Genomic DNA, 6,000 nt, shown 5'->3' with positions numbered 1-6,000 from the left:
TTTTCCAGCTCCCATCTCCCTGGGTTCCCTTCGCTCCTCCTGCACTTTGCTGCCAGCTGGTGCCTGAATCCCAGTGCAGCCACGGTGCCAGGATTTTGGTGCAAGAGCTCTGGGAAGCAAAACCTTAGGGTACTGTGGCCACTGTCACCCTTGCTTTGACGTTCCTTCTCCTCTCCCTTTGTACCCCCTCCCCTCACTCTCAGCAGTCCTGCCCACCAGTGCCAGGGGCTGGGCACCGCTCCTGTGTCTCACTTCTGCTCTGCTGCTCTGGATGTGGCCACAGGCATGTTCTTCTGCCACACACCAAGGACGGTTCTTCTAAGAGTTTGGCTGAAAGGCTTTCCAGCCAGAAAACACTAATACAGTGTAATCTAAACATCCCAAGGGACCATTCCGATTTAGTTGAAGAGACTGACATAATACTGCCGATGCACTTTGTTTCAGGCAGCTAGGAGCTCTTTGCTTTGGCTTCTTGCTGTGACGTTGTGCTCAGTCCACACTTTGCAGGCAGAGGCACTGGGCTGTAGCAGTGTCGCATGCGGTGCTCGGGAGCACACGCTCCATACTGCAGTGCAGAGACTTTGGAGGGGAGCAGCATGTGCCTGTACCCGGGCCGAGTGTAGAGCAGGGCACCTGTGCGGACTTGCTGTGAGCTCTGTTTGCATTCTTATTTACCTCTGCAGTAATCACTTCTGAGCAAACCCCACTGGGAGCCAGCAGCAGGGACAGCCTGGGGTGCCTTATGTGTGTCCTTTCCAGGTGCTTTTTAGCCCACAGTCTGGTGCACTTGGCCAAAGCCTTTCCTTGCCACGAGCTGGGCTCATTGGCACCCTGAGAAGGAGCTGCTTCCCTTGGGATGCTGGAGAACAACTACAGTTACTGCCTCAAAAAAAACCCAGAGGTATTTTTAATTGATTGAACACCAAGAGGAGCTGCCACTGTTGATATTCTCTATCCATCTTCCCCTTGCAGATCGAGGAAATAGCTCCTGCCCTGAAGATGTTTTAATTGTTGAAGGAGGCTTTTGCAGACAGCTGATTAATAACTTGGCTGGGAAAGGTTTAGATACAACTGCCAGCCCCATCCACCTAATGAGGCTGGGTCAGCACCATCCAGAGGCAGCCCTGTGCCCTGCAGACCTGTCATGCTGGCAGATCTGCCTCCTTTCAGAGCTGGTTTCTGTCCAATGAGCAGAAGTTATGTGTGGTTTCCTCCCAGGAAGGTCCAGCACCGCCGCCTGCCCAGCCTGTATCATGCCTCTGTGGTGGGGAACACTTCCTGCTTGGAAGAGCTGGATTTTGGTTTTGCATCCTTCAGCAAAACAGTGTCTGTTTATCTGCTGGCTGTCTTGGTGGCCCTTGGGGACAGCTGCCTTCAGAGGGCTTGATTAAGCGAGTTGACAAGTCTTATATATAAAAGCTGAAGGCTGATGACCCCTAGAGTCAGCCTAGGAAATACATCCCTTCCTAAGCATCTCCCGCACGTGGCTGTCGGTGTCCGGCAGGTCCCATCCTGGGATGCTGGCTGGTTGCGGCTGCACTCTTGGTCCTCCCCTGCCTACAGAGAGCATCCTGGCCCAGCTCGGCTCTCACAGAAGGGATGTTTCCTCAAGAGCTGGTGCAACCCATGCATTACTGAGACCGAGAAGAGCCCATGGTGAAACCCCTCGCCTGCCCTGACTTTCCCTGGAAAGCAGGGTGGACCCGATGCAGCACTGACAGCCCGGCCCCTGGCTGCTGCAGGGAAGGACAGGTCCAAACAGGCTGCTTGACACAGGGCAATCTCTGTTCCCCTAACTCAGCACAGACCAGCCAAGAAGAGAGCCAGGAGGGGTCCGGTCCTGAGCCCACTGATTGCAGGGCACCTAGGGATTGGAGAAAGGAAAGGAGGAACTCTGCATTTCTGGCATTGCTGCAGGGGGCGCTCAGCCCCAGGCAGGATCAGATCCAGCCTTTCCATATCCACAGAAGGGACACCTCCACTGCCCTGGCAGCGCAGGGACCTCCCAGCAGCCAATGACCCCAGGGAGATCACCTTGGTTTTAACTGGAAGGCATTTACTGGAGAGCCCTTGGCATTACAGATGCAGAGGCATCCCACTAGCCATCACCTAGTATTTAGGGCTCTGCAAAAAAATCCCCTTGCTCAGAGTGGAGGAAGAGTTGTCTTCTTGTTGGAAGCAGTAGACCAGATCTAGGTGTAATTTTCTCATTAGCGTAATGAGGAGCCCCATGTCCTGCACTGTCTCCTCACTAGCTCAGAGAAAGGCCTGGAAATCCCTGTAACAAACAGTGATACCATGATATTCTGCCAGGTGGTTCCCTGGTGTCTGTGCAGCAGAGATACTGGTTTATTGCACTACTACCTTTTATTTTCAGTATTGTTTGAATGGGGTCGTAACATCCCATCTACAGAGTGCCTATGATACCTTGCAGCAAGGGGTTCCCCAGGTTAACCGCCTCGTGCACACGTGTGTGTCTGTGTGTGCAAGCATGCGTGCGTGTATTTTTGTGAAATGTGTTTTGTCAGTTCTGGAGGCACCTGTAGAGCCTACTCCTGAGTGAATCACATTAAATCAAGGCACCACAGGTGTGGCTCCGCCTTGGGAACTGCTCAGCCTGAGGGACAAGTGCTGTTTCTGATGCAGTTAGTGTGAGCATGGCCTGAGCGATGTTGAGCCCTGTGAACTGGCCCCCAGCGAGAGACATGCCTTGCCTCTGAAGTGTGTCCCACATAAACAGGCTGGAGACACAGGAGTGTGGCTCTTACCCCATTTCTTAGGAGGGAACTGAGGGAGTTTAGGAAAAAAAACAAACCCTTGCGTGTAAAGAAAACCTGTTTTGCAGAAATAATTAGTTTTCCGTTAAGTCTTTCTAAATTTTGATCAAAAAGTGAATGGGCAGTTTGGCCTCTTATTGCACATCTCCTGGCAGCTGAACTGCTTGGACTTCCCCTGTCCCTATCCCCATCCTCCTCCAAGGGCTGTCCCGGCCAGCCAGCCTCTGCGATACTCTGTGGCCAATGACAGGCTCAGCACAGGAGCTGGAGGTTTTGGTCTTCAATCATTTCCTGGGAATCAAAACTTTCTGTGAGAAATAAGAAAAGGCTTTTAAGCAACTGCAGATTACTCCTGAGGGACAGGCAGGGCTCGTGCAGGGTCTCAGGAGGAACCGGCAGGGCTTGGAGCTGGCTCACCATGAAGGACAAGATGGGAGGTTTTGGAAAAGATTGAGGTTGGGACCAGAGCTCAGATGGAGCAGGATAAGCCTGCAAAAGAAGCTGTTTGATGTGTGCTACAGCTGTGGGCACTGAATGCCAGGTACTTTGTGGTCTCCTCCAGACTGTGACCCCAAAACTCAGGTCAGGGTCGTGAACAGATCTGTCCTCCCTCTCCACACGGTCCTACAGGGCAGGGAGCTCTGCCTGGCAGGGGTACACCCAAGAGTGAACTGCCCAAGTCACAAGAGTGCTAGAGGGCCATGGAGGCAGAGCTTGGCTGGTGGGGGAGTGACTACGTCCCCAGGGAACATCCCTCTGTGTGTGTGTGGGATGACACCACCTGCACTGGGAAAGGGCACTGCTGGCTCCTCCTGGGGCTCCCCAGTAGCTCCCCATGGCTGAGGCACAGCGACGTCTTGGCACAAGCACTGCAGGAACAGTTTGTTGTCTCCAGTGTCATCATCACATGTAGGGAGGTCAGAAAGCAGCTTGCCAGGGTGGTGGCATCGGTGTCATTCACCACAGGGGAACTGTCAGATGGGGGACATGATCCCGAACAGTCGGACAGCTGTGTGACACAGTTCACCTGGGGTGAAATTCCGCCCACTGCCGACATCTACTGCCACACACCCAGGCGCAGCCCTGGCCCTGGGGCCTGTGGGAACAGACCTGCCACCACTGTCCCCATCCTCCAGTTACGGGCACACCACCCCTGGCCAGGCAATGATGGGTGGACAGGCTCATCCCATTCCCACTGGGATGACCATGGGTGGGCCGGGGTCTTGCCAAATCTGGCAGGAATTTTGCCCATGACATCAGCGAAGTGGAGACTTTGCGTCGTTCTATTTAAAGAGATTATCTAGAGCAGCCCTTGGCAGCCCTGCAAGGGTGGGATGCCAGATTTTTTCCCAAATTAGAGGTGAAATGTGCCAGTAGAAACACTGCAAGAGCCGGGCTTTCTGCTTCCCGACAGGCAGGGTGCTGGCAAGCTGCTTATCAGGTCAATATCCATCACTCAGGAGAAGCAGGGAGATACTGACACCTTGCCCACCACCCTGCTCCTGGCCTTGCACCTACCCCGGCACCTGCAATGCCCTTGGTACCTGTGATGTCCTCAGCGCATCAGGACACAGCGATGGTGTGCCAGTGGGGAAGCGCTTGGCTTCCTCATCTTTTCCAAGGCCTGGCTGTGCGTATGTTCACAAGAAAAGTGAAGGGGGAAATAAAAAACCTGAGAAAATAAGTTAAAAAAATAAATTTTCCAATTAAATAGACCGGGAACTGGGGCTGAGATTTTCCATGTCACTATACTTTCCCTCCCTTCAGGGTGTATTTTTTTCCCCCGGAAAATTTCTAGGAAAATTGGGCAAGAAAGGGCTTGTGTCTTGGGACCTCATGGCCAGGGAGGACTGCTGGGTGCTCAGCTGCAGGGGTCCTTGGTCTCAGGGTTCATCATGTAGGAATGTTGGGTTGAGCATTTTCCTTTGAATATTGCTGTGGTGAGCACGTAGAAACAGCTTGGTTTCCATGCTCATTATTGTTACAAAAATGTCTAAATGAATCATTGACATTTTCATGCTTTATATGCACAACTAAAATGTTAGAATAGAAGCACTTCAATGCAAAAATGCTGGGTTTTAAAATAAATTTGTTTCATTCTTTTATTTTATTTTATTTTATTTTTGATCTTATAGTATGCCATTAGACGTTATTATATGCTAGGCATCATATTGTTACCTTTGGTATAGTACTCAGACAATAGGAAAGTTACTTTTTAAAGTTTTGACCCAGTGAATGTCAAGAGTTTTACACATTAATTTAATGAGAATCAGAAGAAAATTCTCAGTGTTGACATTTCTGATGGGTGGAAATTCAGTGTTCTTGTGTTTGCCTTCTTGCAGCCTGATTTACTGGTACTCTGATTTGTCAGGATATGTGTCATTAATCCCCACTGCAACTAGTGTAGGGGAAGTTTTGAATTGACCTGCGCGCCACAACATGTGTAAACCAGTGACTCTTCCAAATGCCTGTTGTGCTAAACCCAACATTAACACTTTTCTCTCTGTATCAACAATAAAGCAAGGTTTATTTTGCAAGGAAAATTATAAACACTCAGCCTGGAACAGGGGATGGGGAGATGCTCGTCTGTGTGACTGAGGGGAACAAACCTTTAGAGATAGGAAAGCATCATCATTCGCGTCCTGCTCAGAAGGTGGGGCCAGCACTTCCTAATCAAAGAAGCAGTTTGCACCCTAACGCTGGAGGAGGGAGACTCTGACACGGGTTTGGAAAGCGTTTGTAGGAATCCTCTGCATAGCCCTGCTGAGATCCCATGTCTTGTGCAAAGCTAAACAAAGTGATGAGAGGCTGACAAGTCTAAAGGGCAGAAGAGCTAAAAGTGGGAAAAACAGCTGACCAGAAAGGTCACTTTAAATAGGCAAATGCTTGAAGAACTATGGAAGTAGAGGAGATGTAACTGCCTGTGGCAGTACAGCTGAGAGCCCCACAGTGAATTTAACTAGAGGAAAATGTGGGCTGGGTATCAGCAAAATCCTGTCTTCCGGGCAGCAAGATCTATGGGAGCAGAGTGGTTTCCCAGGGGACAGAGCAAGCGCTCTATTGCTGGAGTAATTTAAAATTGGATGGGACAGAGTGCTTGGGAACATGCTGCAGAGGCTAATTGTGGGGTGGTGACTGTGTGAAAATCTAGCGTGCATGGAAAATAAAAGTTTGCTGCAGAAGAATATATCTGTTGGACAGTCGGTGTTTGAGGATTTGAGTA

The sequence above is a fragment of the Phalacrocorax aristotelis genome, chromosome 16, assembly GCF_949628215.1.
Source record: "Phalacrocorax aristotelis chromosome 16, bGulAri2.1, whole genome shotgun sequence".
In the NCBI taxonomy this organism is placed as follows: Eukaryota; Metazoa; Chordata; class Aves; order Suliformes; family Phalacrocoracidae; genus Phalacrocorax; species Phalacrocorax aristotelis.
The sequence above is the reverse complement of the archived record's forward strand: the minus strand, read 5'-3'. Positions refer to the sequence as shown.